Source organism: Papio anubis, chromosome 1 (assembly GCF_008728515.1).
Source record: "Papio anubis isolate 15944 chromosome 1, Panubis1.0, whole genome shotgun sequence".
Lineage (NCBI taxonomy): Eukaryota > Metazoa > Chordata > Mammalia > Primates > Cercopithecidae > Papio > Papio anubis.
The window spans coordinates 204,094,991-204,118,283 of record NC_044976.1 but is presented as its reverse complement, the minus strand read 5'-3'; the positions used below and the strand labels follow the sequence as shown (position 1 = coordinate 204,118,283).

General features: G+C 40.9%; 1 long non-coding RNA gene across 4 annotated transcripts; it reads right to left on the bottom strand.

The window, feature by feature from the left end:
• Positions 1–723: 723 nt before the first annotated feature.
• LOC103880675 lies at positions 724–23,054 on the bottom strand. Of its 4 annotated transcripts, XR_002519072.2 has the most exons (6): positions 20,026–23,054; positions 16,757–16,845; positions 16,214–16,384; positions 13,169–13,300; positions 5,045–5,146; positions 724–1,041 (listed from the first exon to the last, which is right to left on the bottom strand). It is a non-coding gene; the product is annotated as an uncharacterized LOC103880675 (long non-coding RNA). The 4 variants fall into 4 exon arrangements; XR_002519073.2 differs by lacking the exon at positions 5,045–5,146; XR_002519074.2 differs by lacking the exons at positions 724–1,041; positions 5,045–5,146 and adding an exon at positions 12,775–12,826.
• Positions 23,055–23,293: the final 239 nt, after the last annotated feature.

Sequence of the window (23,293 nt, the reverse complement as noted above, 5' to 3'; positions counted from 1 at the left end):
CCTTGGATATCAGAACTCCAGGCTTTTCAGCATTTAGAGTCCAGGACACCCTGGGCTCTCAGGCCTTTGGCCTCAGACTGAGAATTGCACCATTGGCTTCTCTGGTTCTGAGGCTTTTGGACTGAGCCACACTACGGGCATGCAGTTTGTGGGCAGCTTGTCGTGGGACTTCTCTGCCTCCATAATCACATAAGCCAATTCCCCTAATAATCCTCTCCTGTCTGTCTATCTATCTATCTATCTATCTATCTATCTATCTATCTATCTATCTATCCATCCATCCATCCATCTATCTCCTATTAGTTTTGTCTCTCTGGAGAACTCTGACTAATACTAAGATCATCTTTGTTAGAAATGGAATGTTAATGCTCTATTGTTGCTGCATGATCTATAATTTTTTTCTTGTGTATCTTTTAAAATGTTTACCTGGCTTGGGGGAAACCATCCTTTTGTCTGCTCATACTAGCTTTTCTAAAGTCTGGAACCACAAAGTTTCTGCACAGTACCAAGCTGGACTGAACAACAGTAATGTGCTTAACATTATCCAAAACTGATTCTAGTTATCAATTGTGCAGTCCTTGGAGTCATATTTGAAGGTTCACATCCTGGCTGCATCATTTCCTATCCTCTCTAAACCTCAGGTTCTTCTTCTGTAAAACACAAATAATACCAGTACCTACCTATATTAGTTATCTATTGCTGTGTGATAAATTACCCCAAAACTTAGCAGCTTCAACCAATAAACATGTATTAGCTAAAACTTCTGTGGTTTATGAAGCCAGGCACGACTCAGTCAGGAGCTTCTGGCTCAAAGTATCTCATGAGGTTGCAATCCAACTGCTGTCTGAGGCTGCAGTCCCATCTGAAGGTGTGACTGGGGCAGGATCCTCTTCCAAGTCCATGCATGTGGTTGCCAATAGGATTCCATCCAATGGAGTCTGTTGGACTGAGGGTTCCACTTCCTCACTGGCTGTTGGCTGGGGGTCTCCCTCAGTGCTTTGTCACATAGACCTCTCTACAGGGTGGCTCATGGCATGGCAGCTGGAGCACCAAAGACAGAAGTCACAGACTTTTTTACAATCTGATCTTGAAGGGGACATCCTATTACTTCGACATACTCTACTCATTCAAGGCAAGTATATGAATCCAGTCCACACTCAAGGAGAAGAGATTATACAAGGAAGTGAATGCCAGGAGGTGAGGATCAACAGGGCCATTGCAGAGGCAGCCTACAAAAGACCTCATAGAGTGCTTGTGAGCATTAAATGAATTAATGTCAGTGTTTAAATCATAGTATCGCTCAACAAATGGAAGGTCTTATTAATATTATAGATATCTGTCCATGTGTAACATTAAATATCAAGTGTTCTTTTCTTTTCTTTTTTTTTTTGAGACAGAGTCGTGCTCTGTCACCCAGGCTAGAGTGCAGTGGTGTGATCTCCACTCACCGCAACCTCCACTACCTGGGCTCAAGTGATTCTCCTGTCTCAGCCTCCTGAGTAGCTGGGACTACAGGCGCACGCCACCATGCCTGGCTAATTTTTGTATTTTTAGTAGAGACAGGGTTTTGCCATGTTGGCCAGGCTGGTCTTGAACTCCTGACCTCAAGTGATCCACCTGGCTCAGCCTCCCAAGGTGCTGGGATTACAGGCGTGAGTCACCTTAAGTGCTCTTTTCCTGGAACTAATTTATGGTGAGATTTCAGTGAGGCCCTTTGGCCAGAAATGTACTAATTTATCCACCTAGGTGTTTTCTCAGACTCCCCAAGGCAACACTGACTTAGGAGCAGCTCCTGCCAAGCAGTGATGTGGGCTAGGCCTGTCATGGCTTTGGGCCCTCTCAGTACAGCTCATCGAGCAGTCACTGAGTCTGTATCAGTGCCTATAACAAGATGGGAACCAAGGTAGTAACTAAGGACCTAGCAGTGAACCAGGCATGTGTAATTTCTGCCTTTACAGGGCATGCAAGTTACTGGAGGGGGTTCAGACAGAGAAAAGACAACTTCAGCCATTCCTGGGCGCTCTTAAATACTGATATCCAGAAAGGCATAAACCTAAATGATTACTCTTCTCTTACTACCTCAATATTTGAGGGTAAATGAGGAGGTTTATTATTGTTAATTATTTAATTTCAGAAATACATAATTCATTTAATTAAAATCTATTTAATACCTAAAATGTTATTTTTATGAAATTTACTAACACCAAGTGTGCCCTCACTCTGGTGGAGGCAGGAAACTAAACTGCTTGCCACTGTCATGAGATCAGGCTCACAATGTGGTGATACTCTGGTTTCCTAGGAGACTTAGCCCTGGCACAGGCACACAGCTGGACACATGCAAATAATTGCTATCCTCGCCAGGTGTTCAGCTGCTCTTCGTACAAGCATCCCTACAGTCTCAAAAAGTATATATTCATGCATTCAACAACTGTTTTATGAACAATAAGCAAATGCTATATTGGGGTACTCTTTGGATCCCACCTATTTCCAAATTTCAAGGACTGCATTCTCTCCATTCATTGTCCTCCAACACAGCTTTTGAGACTATGAATTGGGGTCTCCCACTCATAGGCATGCCAGCACAGCATAAGGTAGAGAGCAGAACAGGAGCCATCAGAGTGGACTTCGAGTCAATCACAGAAACAACAGCAATAAGCCACAAATACTCAACAAGTGGGGAAAAGGGGCAAGGGAATACAGTTATAAAGCACAAAAGTTCTCCAAACATTTTAAACATTTTCTTCTCACTCTTACAATTCCCACTTTCTGTGTAGGAAAACAAAGAAAAAGAAAGTGACTTATACGAGGTCCTCACTCCTCCAGAGGGAGTTGAGCCAGAGTCTTTACGGGATGAGAAGGGAGAGAATTCATAATTAAATAAACAGCAAACAAACCTCAGGACAAATGTTACCCCTTATCTTACCTAAACTCTACAGTATTATAATTTACTCAGTCAATCAATAAGTACTTTTTAGCATCTACTCTATACCAGGTACTATTCTAAGCTCAAGTTTTATCACGGTGCTCCAGTTTTCTCCTTGTAATATTTACATTCAGTAAACACTTACCACTAAACCTCCTGGCGTGCAGAGCTATAATCTGTAACCTATTGTACACTTCTGAAAAATGTTATCAGAACCTTAGTTGGCAAGATCAAGAACTCATTAAAAATGGGGTTTAGAGAGTAAAAATTTAAAATGATACTATGTTTGAGTAATTACACACATATATATATGTAAAAATATATACATAAACCAAATATTCAGGAAGATACCAATTCTGAAACAAGCTCTGTCTATATTAAAGAACTCCTCTGCTGGAAATGTTTTCTCCTTAATCTCCTTCAGATATTTAGTATATATCTGTGATATCATGATTTTCTAGAGCATATTCTCCAACAAATGTCATGTTACATAAGCTATGTGTTCTTTCATGTTTAGAAACTAGCCCTTACTGTGAAGTATAACGTCTTCTTGCACTCACATCCTCCCTTGTTTTATCTGTGCAAATCTCAGCAAAATCTTGTGTAACTGTATTAGTCAGCTTCACTGCATAATAAACAATCCCCCAAAATCTCAGTAGTTAGATCATCAATGTATTTCCTGCTCATGATACATGTAGGCTATGAGTCTGCTATGGCTCTGTCCCATGTGTTTCGTCATCCCAGGATACAGCTGAAGGAGCAGCTCCTATCTGGAAAATACTTTTCTCTTGGAAGAGGGCAGAAGAGCAAGAGACCAAGTGGAACCACACGATCACATTTAAAGCTTCTGCTCCTAAGTGGCATGTACCTTGTCTACTCACATGTCATTGGTGGATGAAAATCACATGACCAAGTCTGATAGGGACAGGGAAGTACACTTACCTATAAGGGGTCTAAGGCAGGGATGTATAATCCTTTTAAAGGAGAAAGGACAAATAATTGCAAACAATACTGTAATCTACTACAGTAACCACTTGGCAATTTCCCAAAATATTGAGGAACTTAAGGGCACATTTTTCTTTTCTGGATCTACATTTCTATCCATTCATTGAAGGGTAGAACACAGGCAGTTCCTCAATCATGGCATGCATAACCTACAAGAAAGGAAAACCATCACTCTGAAGGATACTGAACTGAGCCCAACATCTGCTAAAAGATCACAGATTTTGAAATTTTAAAAAACAAATGCTGAACCTCATTATTATAACACTAGGGTTAACAAAGAATTGCCATAGTTCACTCAGCATTATCCTGGCAACTTCATTGTCCAAAATGTCCAATTTTGTTTTTAGTTTCCTGGGATTCAAAACCAAAAGAAGGGAAAGGAGTGGCTAACATTCATGCTAACACTTGTACAATGCTCTAAAATTTATTTAAATAGCACTTCCACATTCACAGTAATTGCAGAAGTGATGAACACAGTTAAGAAGGACATGCTCTACTTGGGGAATTAGAATTAGAAGTAGGAGAGGCAGGATAATATTTGCTTTTATATAAGAAGTAAAATTATAGTGTTACATGTGCTTAATCATTGTAGGGACCTAAATCATTGCAGGTATCTGTTTATGCCATTTGTTGGAAAAAACTGGGACAGGATACTGTTTTCCTTCCTTTAATATTTTTAAATCACCGCCTACATGACAGGCGCTGTGAGATGAATATCTCATACTTACATATACACACGTCTATTATTTCCACGTCTCTGATTTTTCCCTGTACCCAGGGATTTACTTCTAGTCATAAAAGATGGCTTACCTTAGATTTCCTGCCATAAAGCTCCTTCCCTTTATACTAAGTCATACTTTCTACAGTTGGCTTAAGAGATACATTTTATAATGAGAAAACTAAAATGGAGTCTTTTTAAAGACATGCCCAAGACACTCATACTAACACGATGACTACTTCACTCCTTAATTTGTGGTCCATTGAGATGACTGATTGACAGGCAGATAGTTGGATAGATCAATAGATACATAGATAGCTACATGGATGAAAGATAGATGATAAAGAGAGAGAGAGAGATGAAACATAGATGATAGAGAGAGATGAATAGTTTCTCACCCTTGGTGTACAAAGTGAGGAAGTCAAGGTGAAACAATGGCAAGCACTATGCCTCGGTCATAGTACCCACTTCAAATTGGAGAACATGGTCAAGTCAACCATCTAGGAAAGAAACAAGAGCCGTGTCCACTTTGTCATTCAAATAAATGTCCACGATGAATACTGTGCCTTCTTAAAGAATTTGGAGCTCAACATTTTGACATTTTATATAGTAGCCAGCACATTATGACCATGTGGTAGATGTTATAGTGAATTATGTCCCCCTAAATTCATATGTTGAACCCCTAATCCCACTAACCTCAGAATGGGACTCTATTTGGAGACGGGGTCTCAAAGAGGTAATTAAGTTCAAATGAGGTCATTACTGTGAGCCCGAATCCTATATGACTGGTGTTTGTTAACAAGAGGAAATTACGATACAGATGCACTCAGGGTGAAGACTGTGTAAGGTGAACTGGTGAAGGTGGCCATCTATAAGGCAAAGAGAAAGGCCTCAAGAGAAACCAACCCGACGGCACCTTGATCTCAGACATCTAGCCTCCAGAATTGTGAGAAAATAAATTTCTATTGTTTAAGCCACTCAGTCTAGGGTACTTTGTTATAGCAGCCCTAGCAAACTAATATAGTAAATATTTTAAAAATCAGCTTCAATTTATTTGGAAAAAAAGAGACAGTATTACCAATACTTATATTTACATAGTAAGGCAGCATGGAAAATGGGTATATACTTGCTTTCGTCTGGGCCTGGGTTCAACTCACTGGCTCTACCACTTACTAGCAATGTATGTAACCTTGGACAAATTACTGAATCTCTTTGTACCTCAGTTTGCAGATCTGTAAAATGGGGTAATTGTACTTATCTCACAAAGTTGTTAGGAGGAATAAATGAATTAATAATGTTTGAAAGCACTTAGAATAGTGCTTAACACATTGTGACCAATGCATAAATATGAAATACAACAGTTGGAAAGTATTGTGAAATCCAGTCTATAAAAATCCTTTTAAATTCTAACAATGAAAAAAAAATAAGTGTAGATTATTCTGATTACAGTGAGAAAATATTTGTCACAGCATTCAGAGTTCCTAATCTGTTTAGTAGAGGGGTTACTGGGTTGAGTTTGCATTTTGGGGAAGAGAGAACGTGTGCTAATGACAAAGATGGTCATTACCCATGCACCCTGATGGCAGTAATTGTGAATCATTTCCGGAGAGGATTTTAACATTTGCCAAAGATTTGACACTTGCTGGCTTTCCCCGCAACATTCATTGCCATGAGAACCATGGAGGGGGTACAGAATGTGTGCTGAAAAATGTTCACAGGTGCTATTTGCACATGACTTGCTGTAGAACGGGGGTAAACACAACTTGGTTTCTACTGGTCAAACTTTAACTCAAGATAAACTTGCTGACTGTGAAGTGTACCGCATGATTGCTCAGTGTGTGATAGCAAACATAAACAGTCGGGGGAGCGGGGGCTCCCAGGGTCTGGGGACCAGTGTGTGTATCTTTCAGGAAGGCCAGCCTGGCTGCAATCTGCTCTGGTCTGGCGGACCCCCGCAGTGTACCCCTGCTTGTGGGTTGTCAATCAGAAACAGCACATGGTTGACTGTGAAGGTGTTTGGGGACCTAGAGCTCCCAGCCCACTGATTTTTAATACTCATTATGGTTTCTGCTTGGAAATCCTGAAGGACTGGCAACTGCCTAGATAGCAGTTTTCACCAACAGAATCTTAAATAGAAATGACCAGTCATGGAAAATGAGTTTTTAAAAAATTAACTTAAAAAAAAAATTTAGACTCAGGGTATACTTATGCAGGTGTGTTAGAAGTGTATATTGCATAAGGCCGGGGTTTGGGCTGCTATTGAATCCATCACCCCAATAGTGAACATAGTACCCAATAGGTAGTTTTTCAGCCCTTACCCCACTCCCTTCATCTCCCCTTCTGGAATCCCCAGTGTCTACTGTTTCTATCTTTACGTCCACGTATGCCTATTGTTTAGCTCCCATTTATAAGTGAGAACATACGACATTTGGTTTTCTGTTTCTATGTTAATTCACTTAGGATAATGGCCTCCAGCTGCATCCATATTGTTGCAAAGGATATGATTTTATTCTTTTTTTAGGGCTGCATAATATTCCATGGGGCCACAGGATATTCCATGGTACCACATTTTCTTTATCCAGCCCACCACGAATGGGCACTTAGGTTGATTCCATCCTCTTTGCTATTGTGAGTAGTGCAACAATAAACATTTGAGTGCAGGTGCCTTTTTGACAGAACGATTTCTGTTCCTTTGGGTAGTTACCTAGTATTGGGGTTGCTGGGTCAAATGGTATTCTATTTTTAGTTCTTTGAGAAATCTCCATACTATTTTCCATAGGGGTTGACCTAATTTACATTCCCAATAACAGTGTATAAGCAGTCCTTTTTCTCCACATCCTTGCCAGCATCTGTAATTCTTTTTTTTTTTTTTTTTTTTTTGAGACGGAGTCTCGCTCTGTCTCCCAGGCTGGAGTGCAGTGGTGTGATCTCAGCTCACTGCAACTGCCACCTCCCAGGTTCAAGTGATTCTTCTGCCTCAGCCTCCCGAGTGGTTGGGACTACAGGCACCTGCCAATGTGCCTGGCTAATTTTTGTATTTTTAGTAGAGACGGGGTTTCACCATATTGGTCAGGCTGGTCTTGAACTCCTGACCTCGTGATCCGCCCACCTTGGCCTCCTGTAGTGCTGGGATGACAGGCTTGAGCCACCACGCCTGGCCTATTGACTTTTTAAAAGCCGTTCTCACTGGTGTGACATGGTATCTCATTGTGGTTTTAGTTTGCATTTCTCTGATGATTAGTGATATTGAGTATGTTCTCATATATTTGTTGGCCACGTGCATGTATTCTTTTGAGATGTGTCTATTCATGTCCTTTGCCCACTTGGAAAATGAGTTTTATAAACCAATTGGGAAAAGAGGAAAGTGTCATCAGTAGGGAGATAGCCCCTGAGATAGATTTTGGAGGATATTACTTCTCTGAGTTCAAACTTGCCTTTGATACACTGGAAACATTTTTATGAGCATAAAAATTACTAAAAGAGACTTGAAATATTTTTCTCTCGTGTCAGTTCAATCCATGGAGCTATTAAAATTTTCAAAACTTCAGGGCAAGAAAGATATATATCATTTGAATGTAAGCATTTGAGTAACAAATCTCTGCCAGGGGTGGGGCGGGTAGGTTGACAATACTTCATATATATTTTTATTTACATAGAACTGAGCCATTGCTAACCTCTCATATCTAGAAAATAGCTTGGAAACAATGACTTTTTAAAAAATAAAACAACACTTGAGAAACACTTTTCTTATACTTTTCTCAGAGAAGAACCAGCCCTCAGTTCCTGACTTGGAAAGCATTTATGTTTATTGTACACATATCCCTAACCAGTGTGAGTTTCTCCATGCCCGTAGCAATTTAGAAATAGAAAATCAGCATTAGGGAGAAGGCTTTGCATAGTCTTGCACACTAACAAGAAGTAACTGCTGATGGCCCAAAGAAGAGAGCAACAGAAAAAAGGTGCAAAAAACAGACAGGCACAAGAATTCCAGAAGGCACAGTCATTGGGACCTCTCAGGTGTGCAGGCAAATATTTCTCTCTCTCTCTCTCTCTCTCTCTGTGTCTGTCTCTGTGTGTGCGTGTGTGTGTCTCTCTCTCTCTGTATGTGTCTCTCTCTGTCTCTCTGTCTGCGTCTCTCTCTGTCTGTGTGTGTATGTCTCTCTCTGTCTCTCTCTCTCTCTTTCTCTGTCTCTGTGTGTGTGTGTGTGTGTGTCTTTCTCTCTCACTTCTCTGTCTCTCTCTCTCTCTCCCCCACCATAGCCTAAACCCATTATTTTTTTATCCAATAGCAGTGAAATCAGTTCTTTTTGTGATGATGTTAAGACCGAAAAAAAGAGTTGTTAAATAAAGTTCCCCCACTCTTTAAGAAAGCAGGGGCGGTTGAATTACATTTTAGAAAATTTTCTACCAAAATCCTTTTCTTTTCTTCCTTTCTTCCTTCCTTCCTTCCTCCCTCCCTCCCTACTTTCTTTTCTTTCTTCTTTCTTTCTTCCTTTCTTTCTTTCTTTTTTTTTCCTTCTCTCTCTCACCTTCCTTCCTTTCTTCCTTCTTTCCTTCCTTCCTTCCTTCCTTCCTCCCTCTCTCTCCTTCCTCTCTTTCTCTCCTTCCTCTCTCTCTCTCTCGCTCGCTTTCTTGCTTTCTTTCTTTCTTTTTCTTTCTCTCTCTCTCTCCCTCCCTCCCTCCCTCTCCTTCCTTCTTCCCTCCCTCTCTGCTCACCTCCATTCTTTCCTTCCTTCCTTTCTTTCTTTCTTTCTTTCTTTTGGTGCTTTGAAGGACCAGCTCTTACTTACCTAGAACTCAGCAATCCAGAATGGCTACAAAGCAAGCTGAGATTTTATGGTGTTTGTGCCACCATTTGCCAGTATATAGATGTGGGATTACACGTTGTGTAATCAATATGAATTCCTATCCTTTAAGAATCGCCTCATGATTTTTAAGTTTCTGAACAGCTGAACGATTGTTGAAGATACTGTTACTTGAAAGGAGAAGAAATAAGGAGAAAAAAATGAATGGAGGGAATTGTTAGATGATATATTAGAACAAACATTACATCATCAACATAGTGAGAGGGTAAAAGGGAGTTCCCTTAAGGCACAAACAAAATTTCACCATCCCATTTATTTTTACTTTTAATTTAGTTCACAGACTTCAAAACCTGCTCATTATCACCAAATGCTCTTTCAAGTGATGAAGGGCTGAAAGAAAAACGGAAGTCACCTCCACACGATATATAAGAAATGTTGGCACATCCAGATCTTCCTAAGGAAAGAGAGTTAGACTACAGAAATGCTGAATGCAAGCCTTATCAATTGCATCCTTCCTTCCTTCCTTCCTTCCTTCTTCCCACGCATAATACACACATATGCCCCTTGTGTGTTAGGAACATTGCACTGGAGGGAATGTATAAAAACTCTAAGTTAATTCTTCTCTGAGGGCTTGCTATCAGCGAGGTACAGGGCTAAAGTACAAATACTTGATTATCACTTGATCACACCCCAGTGAGGAAACTGAGGCTCAAGAAATTTAAGTAAAGTTCTGAAAGACACATGGCTTGCAAACAACTGAGATGGGATTTAAAACAAGGTTGTTTATTAACCACTGGGCTCCACCATCTGACAATCGGGAGTAAATAGTGATCCCTGGAAATAGATGACCCCCATTTTCTTAAAGGGCAGAGATCAGTTGAGAAAAATAGCCACTTTGATGGTATAGACCTGGAGTGTGTGGAGGACCTTTGCACTACGAAGAATGGAATTGCTGGGCCCACTGATGGCGCTTAATAATTGACAGATGGCCTGTCTAAGTGACTCACATGCAACTCAAATTTCAGGTCTGGAAAGGCCATGGGCTAATGTGGAAAGGAGGTTCATCCCTGGGCAGCTTCTGTGGCCAACCACCCCGTTTAGACAGTTCTCTGTTTATGGAGAGCTCTCTGCTACAGTAAGCAAAATGTGTACAACCTGATCCCAACTTTTATTATACACCAAGAGGCTGTCTGTAACCAAATCATACCTGCCTGGGCAATGTGCTCTGTATACAGATCTCCATCAGTCACACAACAGGTGTTTCATTCTTGGTGACAAAAGGTGACCTCAATTTCTTTAAAGATATAGCAAGCCCTAAGGATCCAATTATATGGGGATTGGGCCAAGTGATCCCAGAGGCCCTGCCTTCTACTATTTTGAGATATTTACAAAATGCAGATAAAGGAATTGGAAAATAGAAATACGTAAACTGGGAGAAGAGAGAGAGAGAGAGAGAAATTGACTTCTGAAATTATTAGCCTGTCAACATAACATATGGAGAAATATAGCAACCATTGATGAAAATATCAAGTTGTCAGCACTTAAACAGAATGCTAAGAAAGCAGTAAGCTGTACAACCATATAACACACCAAGCCTCTTAGACTAACACAATTTCCTTATGAGACAAAATGGCAGATGATGAAGCTGCAAATGCTTTGCCTCCACACTTCAGTGAGACCAGGCTAAGCAGGTGGGCCTGAGTACTAGATACTTGGGGAAAGGTTAGACTCCTTGGGAGTAAGCTTGGCGAGTTTGCCAAATCTTTGGGAATGGTTCATTCTTTAGCATTACAGGACAGTCACAAGTACCTAGAACAGGAGCTTCTCGCGTTCACCTTGCAGACCTGGCATTATTGCTTTTTTGTGGTCTCCTGGCTCTGGGTGTAAAGTCAGAGGCCAACACTTATTGAGTAAGTATTCGATAACACTGGTTGATGGAAATAGTAGGTGCTCTGTAAGTACTTGCTCTTTGAGTCATTAATGCTTGAAAACACAGTATTTAGTCATAATACTCCACCTCACTACACTAAAGCCAAAACACAGTGTCCACATTTCTGATTTAGGGAGAACATTCGTCATTTTAAAGAAAAGTATATAAATACCACAACCTTCAAAATTATTGAGACTTTTGACATTAAAAGCAATATAGAGTCATTGTAGAAAAATCTTAAAATACTTAAAAACAGGCCAGGCGCAGTGGCTCATGCCTGTAATCCCAACACTTTGGGAGGCCAAGGAGGGCAGATCATGAGGTCAAGAGATCGAGACCATCCTGGCCAACATGGTGAAACCCTGTCTCTACTAAAAATACAAAAATTAGCTGGGCATGGTGGTGTACGCCTATAGTCCCAGCTACTCAGGAGGTTGAGGCAGGAGAATCACTTGAACCCAGGAGGCGGAGGTTGCAGTGAGCTGAGATCATGCCATTGCACTCCAGCCTGGGCAATAGAGTGAGACTCCATCTCAAAAAAAAAAAACAAAAAAAACACTAAAAAATATAAAGAACCAGAAACAATCACCTGTAATCTCATAATTCTACCACCTAGAGATAATGAGTTAACATTTTAGTACATTTCTTTCCAATGTTTTCACATATATACACACACATTCATACATATTTAAAATTATAATTATATGGAAAATATGGCTGTATATCTGTCTTTTTCACGGAATGTTATAGATTGGGCATTTTCACTGATCAACAGCCATCTCTGAAAATGTGATTTTTACATAGCTACATAGCATTCCATCATCCGAATGGACTATGATGAATTTAAGTGTTTCCTCATTTTTGTATACTGGGGATTTTTCCTGTAGTCTAAGGAATGCTTCAGTGAACATGCTTATCCATAAATCATTTTACACACTTCTGATTATTTTGTTAAGATAAATATCCACAAGCAGAATTACTAGGACAAGGGAATATAAACACTTTTATGGCTCTTGTTATACATTTCTCAAAATATTTTTTGAATTATTCTTTTCTGCATCTCTATTTTATTTTAGATTCAGGAGGTGTATGTACATATGCGTCGGTATATTGCATAATAGTGGGATTGGGCTTCTAGTGTACCTGCTACCCAGATAGTGAACATAGGCCAGGTGCCGTGGCTCTCATGTGTAATCCCAGCACTTTGGGAGGCCAAGGCAGGCGGATCACTTGAGATCAGGAGTTTGAGATCAGCCTGCCCAACATGGCGAAACCGTGCCTCTACTAAAAATACAAAAATTAGCCAGGCGTGGTGGCGCATACCTGTAGTCCCAGCTACTGAGGAGGCTGACGCAGGAGAATCACTTGAACCTGGTGAGCGGAGGTTGCAGTGAGCCAGGATCGTGCCATTTCATTCCAGGGTGGGCGACAGAGCAAGACTCCATCTCAAAAAAAAAAAAAACAAAAAACAAAAAAACAAACAAACAAAAAAGTGAACATAGTACCTAACAGCCTAACAAGTAATTTTTGAACCCTTGCCCCTCTTCCATTCTCCCCACTTTGGAATCTACAGTGTCTGTGATTTCCATCTTCGTGCCCAAGGTACCCATTGTTTAGTTCCCACTTGTAAGTGAGAACACATGGTATTTGAGATCAAAAGGAAGTTATGGAGAGAAATAACAAGTTTGGTTTTGCCTCTTTTCGTCCAGCCCAGGCCAGTATACTCATTTGTCATCTTTAGGGCTGTTTGTCCTGTTGATTGTGCCCTGCATCTCAGGAGAACTCACCCTAGAGAGGTCTCTGTTATCGATGGTCTGTGTTGCTTCGTTCACACGTGGGGCCTGCGATCCGGGGTCCTGTGCATCCTGATGCACCCTTTGTGGAAACAGGAGTTGCTCCGCAGAGAATTGGTTTCAAGGCTAGAACAAACCCTACAATCATTGGCCTATTGTCTAAAAAGGTAAGTAAAAATACACAAGAAAGATTGATTCCATTGAATGCAAAATCCTAAATTACTTCCTGACCCTTTGGAAGTATTTCTGCACAGCTCTTCCCAGCATTCTAGCAGATTTCAGGAAACTCAAGGGACATTCTTAGCCACAGAAAAAGTTGCTGAATCCAAAAAACTCAATGACGATCATTTTCAAATACGGTGTTCTGTTACATGCAACGATAACCTGAAGTTAGGATTATTTCAATTGTTTCTTTTATGTAGTAAAATATTAAGTTTGCTGTTTACTTTAAAAGGTAGGTAGGATTTCTAATTTCATTTAATCTGATGATTAAAATAATCAGATTTTGCCCTTTTTTTCTGAAAATTTACTTTGCAATGAGCACAGACTATATTCATGTTAATCATAAATACCCTCCTCCCCTTTCCAGGTAAGTTGAATTTTAATTATAATAATAGGTAGATTTTCTTAAGTGTTTCTCCTAATCCTTTCTTATGGCCTACTTTCCCATCTTACCTTACTTTTTCCCCCTTCGTCTTCGATATTATACAAAACACATTCTGAAAAATTTATGCAAAATAATTTAATATTATATGTAAACAGCATCACCAAATATATTCCCACATTTCAGGAACTTGGATGGAAGTTCCTGCTGATAGATTCATGGAGTCAAAGAAAAAAAAAATGGGACCTTGGGATATTAAACATAATTCCCTCATTTTAGTAAGGAAACCGGAGCCCAGAGAAGTGAGTCTTTGGGTTTGTCATTTGATCAAGTGTACAGAGCAGGAGCAATAATAAACATAATAACTGACTTCTTTACAGCCCTTTACACTTTATAAAACACATTCACATTCAACATTTACAGGTATCGCCATTCTGGCCTTTCAGTAAATAAAACGCCCCTGTGCTCTATTTACCTCCAGGAGACCACTGTGGCTGATTTTATATCTGGTATTATTTCATTTATTGGCTGCTGCTGATGGCAGCACCCTTCGCCTGGAGACTCGGAGGCATTTAAGATGGATTCATGTACGAAACAGCAGGCTAACACTTTGGGTGGGCCGATGTTAAATGGAGAGTAACATATCCTGCCCTGCCAATGAAAAAACCACAGCCACATCTGAGGGGCAGAATCCCAGTGTCAGTGGGATTTGAAGATTTGTAAAAAGCTGTTACTGGTCACATCTGCCATTTGGGACTCCAAGGACCAGATTAAATCTCAAAGAAACCCAAAGTTGTGCCCTTCAATGGCCAAGGGTGGGTTTCTCCAATGAAAGCATCAAATTGGATGTCTTTGTCAGTCACGTCTTCATGGAAGGTGATGGTAAGGACTCACATGGCATCATAAAATAACATTAATCATGACCGGGCGTGGTGGCTCACGCCTGTAATCCCAGCACTTTGGGAGGCCGAGGCAGGTGGATCACGAGGTCAGGAGTTCAAGACCAGCCTGACCAACATGATGAAACTCTGTCTCTACTAAAAATGCAAAAAAGTGCCTATAATCCTAGCTACTCAGGAGGCTGAGGCAGGAGAATCACTAGAACCTGGGAGGTGGAGGTTGCAGTGAGCCGAGATCATTCCACTACACTCCAGCCTGGGTGACAGAGCAAGACTCTGTCTCAAAAAAAAAAAATAATAATAATAATAATGTTAATCACTTATCTGAGATAGTTTTCCTATGAATTCATTGACATTTTCAACATTTAATTGAGCATTTCTGGTTTTCAGGCACAGAGGGAGGGATGTGGAGGAGAACAAGGCATGATGCTGTCCTGAAAGTGCTCTTGGTCTGGTGGGCACATCTGTCCTGCCACGCCTCCAGGATCTATCTTGAATTGTTGCAGAGCTGCACTTCCTTGTAGATGATGGCACAGTTCATTATGACTCTTCGGAATATCTCAGCCTTTTCATCCATGTAGTGAGTTTTGCATCGGACATTTACTCTTTAGCAGGGTGGATTAGTTTCTTAGAACTGTCATAACAAATTACCACAAATGGAGTGGCTTAAAGCAACACAAATTTATTCTCACAATTCTGGAGGCTAGAAGTCCAAAATCAAGGTGTCACCAGGGTCAGACTCTTTCTGATGGCTCTGGGGGGGGGTCAGTCCCACGCCTTTCTCTTAGTTTCTGGTGTGGCTCACAGCCCTTGACATTTTTTGGCTTGTAGATGCATCACTCCAATCTCTGTCTCAATTGTCATACCATGTTCTCCTTATGTCTCTTCCTTGCTTCTCATAAGGACACCAGTCATGTTGGCTGAGGCCCACCCTAATTCACTGTCACCTCATGTTTGCTTGATTACATCTATAAGACCGTATTTTCAAATAAGGTCACATTCACAGGTACCGTGGGTTGGGTCATAAACAGAGCTTTCCAGGGGGTACAATTTCATGCATAACAGGGGATTCGATTCATCCAAACCCTTTCTCAGCAGAGACAGTAAAAGTACTTTCCCCTTCAGCTGCCAGATTGCAGTTTCATATGGCTGTGCTCACAATAAAGCAGAAAGGCCACAGTTCCTTGAGCTCCAGAGTGGGCCACAGATGGTTAAAACAATGTGGAGCATGTTTTAAGGGGAGAGAGGACAGAGCAGCCTAAAGTGGTCCTTCCAATAAGTGACATTGCATGTGTCCCTCTCGCTTTCATCTTTATGTGTGTATCATACATTATCCTTCATCCTAATGTCTTTTTCTCCTTGTTCCAGTGAAGCGGCAAAGACAGTAAAAGTGCTGAGTTCCTGCCGTAAGTCAGGTGCCATTCATGCCCCCCAATCCATTTGGACCTCTCACTGTCCATTCTCTGTGACAGGGGTTGCAGCCACTGTCCTGACAGACCCTGTTTGGCTACTCTTAATTGAGTGTGAACGGCCTACCTGGTAGAGCTTTCATTTAGGCAGCAGAGTGCACATCTTGTTTCCATTTCCGTCATTTGCATTGGAAGTGCTTTTTCCCCCTAATGAATACATAGTCATAAAGAATCCAGTTCAGCCTGTCGTGCTGTTGTCACTGGCATCAGCTAGAAGGCTGGCAAGTAATGATCCCACCTGGAAGAGCACAAAGCAGTCAGCTCCTGTGCTCCGTACCATGTAACTCACCCATACCACATCCCTCGTTCATTCCAGCATGGCTCCTTCTTCACATGTGGTGGTGTTTCTGTTTCTATTGATTCTATGTGATGCCTTGCTTGACCCAACATCATGAATGGAAATTTTTGATGGGCCTAACCCCTTCACTCTGCATTTTCCAGGTAAGGCGTTGGTCTCAACAGGAGCTAACGTTGTGCTGGGAAAGGATGGCCATGAGGGAGAAGTTTTCCTCTCCCCATAGGTGGTCCCCAGCAGAGAGGCAGGACGGTTTATGCACAAAACTATAGGAAGAATGATTGCCTTTTCTTGCCATCAGAAATTGTGACTTACCTTCTTGTGGCAAGTGGCACTTCATTGGGTGTTCTAAAGACACATTCATCATAGTCCCTGCTCATTGGTGACATAATACCTCATATGAACTGCAAGGACAAGACAAGCATATAAAGAACATTTAGGCAACTAAACAAGTATACTAAAAAATCTTTAGATTGTATATAGGCAAAAGGAAACTGTATTTTCTGATAAATGAATACAAGTCGTAAGAGTTCTTTTGGGGAGGAATGGCCATCTTTCTTCCAGTTACAGAAAATTTTGTAGTGAAGTAATTTCAAAAAATCTTTATATCCTAATTCATTTAGTAACAAATTAAGTGTATAGTTAAGATTCTCAGTTTCAAGTGAGAGAAATGAAACTCAAATAAGAGCAATATATTTGTTTATGTACCTGAAAATGCTCAGGCTAAACATAGTGGCTCATGCATGTAAGTCAGTTACTTTGGGAGACCAAGGTGGGAAGATCACTTGAGGCCAGGAGTTCAAGACCAGCCTGGGCAACATAACATGACCTCATCTCTACAAAAAAAAAAAAAAAAAAAAAATCACTGGGCACAGTGCATGCCTGTAGTCCCAGCTACTTGGGAGGCTGAGGCAGGAGAATCATTTGAGCCTAGGAGTTGAGGCTGCAGTGAGCCATGACTGCATCACTGTACTCTAGCTTGAGCAACAGAACAAGACCCTGTCTCTAAAAGAAAGAAAAAAAAGTTGAAGGGTGGTTCCAGATCCTTGAAAAATGTCTTCAGGAATTTTCTCCAGGCTTTTTAGCTTTGCCTTCCTCTCTCTTGATTTCATTCTCAAGCAGGCAATAACTATTTTTTGACAAGATGTCCACCAGAAGCTCCAGGCTAATTTTCTATAGGTTTAACCACCCCAGAAGGGAATTTATCCTTTCCAAAACTTCTAGCATAACCCCTGGGGCTGACAATATTGGTTCTGATAAGCTCAGCATGTAACACATACTCATTCCTGAACCATCAGCATGGTTAAAATTCTTATTGACCAGACTTGAACCACATGCCCCACCCCTGGGGTTAGGGGTAAGAGTCAACCCCACCAGAAAACAGAGACTGAGAGTCAGGGAGGGGCGGTTCTTTAAAAGAAAACTAGGGGCTTGGTATCACAGGAGGAAGTGGATGTTGATCAAGCCAAAGCCCCAGATGCCCATAACACTATGCAGAAAGAATGTACATTGTTCTGAGATGCTGATTAAGAAATACAAATCAACCTCAGCTTTTTAAAGTAATTTTAAAAGGTCAACTTGCAGTGTCTTTCATGGAATTTCTGATTACTTTGAGCTAGTAATCGAGTCAACAATAAATTCTTTGTTTCTCTTGCAAACCCACATTGTCCAGGAACATTTCCTGTTAATACCTATTTTAGAGTATTACATGAGTCTTGAGTCTTTCTTTCAGGAATAAAGGTAACAAACTGACAGAGATAAAAAACAAACAAACAAGTGGTGGGGTAATTTTAAAATTTTTATATCATAATTTTCTTCAGCAGGAAATTCTATATGGCTGAGTGATTTTTGAACAGAGAGCAAATAATGATTTATATATATTTTTTTCTTTTTTTTTTTCTTTTTTTTTGAGACAGAGTCTCGCTCTATCACCCAGGCTGGAGTTCAGTGGCGCCATCTTGGCTCACTGCTACAAGCTCCGCCTCCCGGGTTTACGCCATTCTCCTGCCTCAGCCTCCTGAGTAGCTGGGACTACAGGCGCCCGCCACCACGCCCCGCTAATTTTTTGTATTTTTAGTAGAGACGGGGTTTCACCGTGTTAGCCAGGATGGTCTTGATCTCCTGACCTCGTGATCCGCCTGCGTCGGCCTCCCAAAGTGCTGGGTTTACAGACATGAGCCACTGCGCCCAGCCTAGATTTTTTTAAAAAGATAAAAAGCAATCACTATGTTTAGTGCATGCAATGAAAAAAACATGAAAGAAACTCTCTCATGGGCTAGATACTGCCATTTTCTGGGACGGCACTGTAATGTCTATCTCCAGTTCTAATTTTCTTTTTCACCTCAAAATTTTAGTATTCACTGTGACTTATATTTGATTTGTTGGATCCTTAATAATGGCTAAATTTAATTCCACTTTTTCTTTCATTAGAATCAGGGCCAGGTTTTTTAAAAGAAATCCACACACTATAAACTCAAAAACCAAGTTGTATTAAAAGTCAGATTTTCAACTGCATGGAGAGTCAGCACCCTAACCCCTGCATTAGTCACAGGTTAACTGTATATATGTACACATGCACATACATCTAGTGTTTATATATATTCAAATATACATACACGTTTGCTGTGTTTTTCATAATGTAATAAGCGCTTCCTATGCAGCAGGCACTGTGTTGTATGGGAGACCATCTTTGCCTTACGGAGCTTACATTTTAGTTGGGGAGATCATGACAAACAAATGAATAAATACATCAGCCAGATGATTAAAGACCGTGATCAGAGCCATGTAGAAAATAAACAGGGTGGTGAGACAGACGAAAGCTGGGAGAGCCTATTGTAGGTGGAGGTCAGAGAACCTCTCTGAAAAGGTGACATCTTCAGTAGGGCAGTAGGGCCTCATGGAGGTGAATGATCAGTCACTACAGCAGAACAGAAGGCAGGCCAGTGTAATTGGAGTGAGGTCAGTGGAGTAGGTAGGAGACAAATTAAGCAGGGCTTCATAAACCATGGTAGAAATATAAATTCGATTCTATATTTCAAATATAGAAATATTCATCATGAAGGGATTCATGAAGTCATGAAGGGATTCATAGCCAAGAAGTGGCATAACTTGATTCAAATATTAAAATGGTCACTTGTGCTCCTATAGAAAGAATGTGTGTCTCTATGAGAAATAAAATAGAGGCTTAAACAAGAAAGAGATTCCTCTAACATAAAAGCATTGTGGACGGGGTTAAGGATCCCAGATGGGCCCAACAGCTCCACGTCCATCAGAAACCTAGTCTTCTCTATCACCCTACCCCATTGTCTTAGAAAATGGTTCCCATCCACAGACGTGCAAGACGGTCAGAGCAATTCCTGACATTTTGTCTGAGTTCTGGACTATAAAAGAGAAGGAGCAAAAGAAGACAGAAGTGTTCCCATCCCGTCCAAATCAGCTTCCCTGAAGCATCCTCTTTCAAAGTCACACAAAACACTTCCGCTTACATCTCATTGGCCAGAATTTAGTTACATGGTTACACTTAGCAGGGGAGGTGAGGAAACATGGTCTTTCACTTATGATGTCTACGTTAGTAAGATACTTACAGCTATCGGAACAAACAACCAAAATACACTTAATGGCTCAAACATGATACAGGATTGCTTCTCACTCATATGAAGTCCAAAATGATGTTCTGGATTGGCAAGTGGTTTTCCTTCAAGCAGGGATCTAAGGACCCGGGTTTCTTCTGTCTTGTGCCTCTTTTATCTTCAACACTTGTCTTCCAATATCTTGTTACTTATCTGCATTAAGCTGTAGAACGATAAAGAGCATAGAGAACCATCATGGGTTTCTGTAGGCCAGGACTACAGAAGTGTGAGTAGAAGGGACACATCGCTTCAGCTCAGTAATGGCCAGAACTCAAGCACACCATGCACATAACCACAAGGGAGGCTGAGAAATGGCATCTGGTTGTGCCGAAGAAGACGACCTGGGCCCATGGCATGACCAGCCAGCAGCCTCTACCACTGGGGAAATGAGTCCAGCCAAAAACTAGAGTTCTGTTACCAAGAAAGAACCTTGGGAGATAGGTGGCACTTTGTGTCACAGGAGGCAACAGTGAAAACAGAAGACCGGTTCCACTAAAGAGCTAGCAAGCACATAAATACTTGCTGTCCGCCAGCAATGACAGGGCAAACTTAGAACCAAAAGATGACATAGTTCTACTGCAGATTCTGTTTTGCCATGACGCTTCTGCGCAAATATCTCAAGGATTTGCTTTTAGGTCACAAAACATTCTCAGAATGAAATTGCTGTGATTATGCAATTTAATTGTTATTAATTATTTGATTTTATTAATATTATAGAAAGCTTTTTAGCAGTCTAGATGTGCTCCATAATCAGATATGAAGGCTTTACATGTTTGGCCATATAGAGAGAAACCTAGTATTAGTGATATAACATTGCTGTAAACCCAACTGAAGAAATTCCTGGTTGTGAGCTTTTACCTATAAGGTGTTCATTTTGAAATGCTACTTCTGCGTTCCAAATTTCTGTTTCTATTGATCATTTATTAATTTGGTTTTTTAAATCTTGAGTTTTATTTAATCTACAAAATATGCTACTGCAAAAGAGAAGGGTACTGGCTGGGGGAGCCCACATGTGAATCCCAATGCTCACAACCATTCTCACTCAAATAATTAACATCTGGTGGACATTTACTATGATGTTCTAGGACAGCTTAGTGGGTCCAGCATAAGTGTAGAACCTTGAAAGGATAGACCAGCAGGCCTTAAAAATACAAAGGAGAGAAAAAACAAACATAATGACACTAGGAGGAGGAGGAGTGGATTTGAACATATATGAATCAATCAGGAAGTAGAGTTAATTTAGTTAAGTGGTCAAGAGCACAATATTTGAATTATGTCGGACCTATATTCAAATTCTCACTCCGCCACTTCAAAACTATGTAAAACTGGAGAAGTCACTTAACCTCTCTGAGCCTCACTTTCCTCATCTGTAAAAAACGGAGGATAATAACAACCTCATAAAGTGCCTGGTGTAGTCAATGCCTGGATCATACTATAGTAAACACATGAACAATCGTGGCGATGATTAATAACCAATGGGTTAGCATACCACTAGTCCATCCAGGGCTTGATGCCAGATGCAGCTGAGTGCTAAAAAGACAGATCTTCTGTAAAGACCTTTGCAGAAACTCCAACAAGTCAGACTGGACAGCATGCATGACACAGTCAGGAAATCTCACGTCACATGTTTAAGTCCTAAATGTTTGACAATGTCTCTAAGCGTCCCAGGAGTTCAGAAGAAAAAGACTTGTGATAGAAGGGAGACCTGGGCTTCATGGATTGGAACTTGTCCTGAGCTTTGAAAGCTGTATAGGGTTGGCATAGGTAATAGAGGAACATTTAAGGTGTCTGTGCCTGGGACAGAGTAGTTACCCCAAAACAGAATAAATGAATGAATGAATGAATGAATGAATGAATGAATGAATGAAAGAGCAGGAACAAAAGACTAAGACAGCAAGTCTAGTTCGTGAGTGAATGGACTCCTTAATCACTACCTCTGGTGGGTGTTAATGTGTTGGGAGATGCATTGGCTACAGTGTGGGGAACCACGTGAGCAGAGCTTTCTAAACTGGGTGAGGAGTTTGGGTTGAAGTGTGGAGGAATTATGGAGCAGAGGAGGAAAATGATGAAAGCAGTACAAAGATCAATTCAGGGAGGGTCAGGAATGTGTCGCACGAGGAAGCTGGAATGCAGAGAAGTCAGTCAGGAGTCTGCATGTGGAGCTCGATGAGAGGTAAGGATGCTTGGCTGAGGGACCGGCAGCGAGACTCCAATAGGGATGGCAGTGGGCATGGGACCAGAGGCTCAATCAGGTCCTCAGATAAGGGGATGAAGAAGGAGATAAGCTCGTGGTTGGCTCATTAATGACTATAGAATTAGCAGGAACTCTAACAGACAGGAAAATTGAAGAGAGAAAACCGAAGAGCAGGGGAAGATGGTGAGCTCAGCGATGTCTTTGTTAACTGAGCTAGCGATGAGATACACAGGTGGAAATACCCAACAGGCAGTTAGAAGTACAAAATTAGAACTCCAACACGAGAATAGAGAGGGACTTGGAAGTCGTTACCATAGAGACAGTAAACAAAGGCCATGAAATGTATTAGGTCTCTGAGGTGTTAGTATAAATAGAAAAAACTAGAAAATCAAAGACTAAGTCTTGCACAATATATAACTCTAAAATATGAAAATTTCCAGGAGTACTCGGTGTGAATACATGAACCTCGACTGAATCAGTGTCCTTACTAGGGCCTCATTGTGACTCTTGTGGTGCCTGGAAATGCCAGGGGTATTTTTGTCTTTGTGGGCTCCTTTCTTCATTAAAAATAAAATTTAAAAGTATATGAATTTGTTCTTACATACTTGTGATTATTATTTTTTTCATTCTGATTTGATTTTATTTATTTTTTTGAGACAGGGTCTCACTCTGTCACCCAGGCTGGAGGACAGCAGAGCTATCTTGACTAACTGCGACCTCCGCTTCCCAGGCTCAAGTGATCCTCCCACCTCAGCCTCTCAAGTAGTTGGCACTACAGGCATGCACTACTATGCTAATTTTTTTTTTTTTTTTTTGTAGAGACGAGGTTTTGCCATGTTGCACAAACTGGTCTTGAACTCCTGGGCTCAAGCAATCCTCCCACCTCGGCCTCCCAAAGTGCTGGGATTACAGGTGTGAGCCACTGCACCCAGCCCTGATTTTAAAATAAATTAAAATCAAACGTTTTCATGAGCCCCTAAAAGTATCTTGGTTCCCCACTATGCGTTAACAGAGAAGTCAGACCTGATC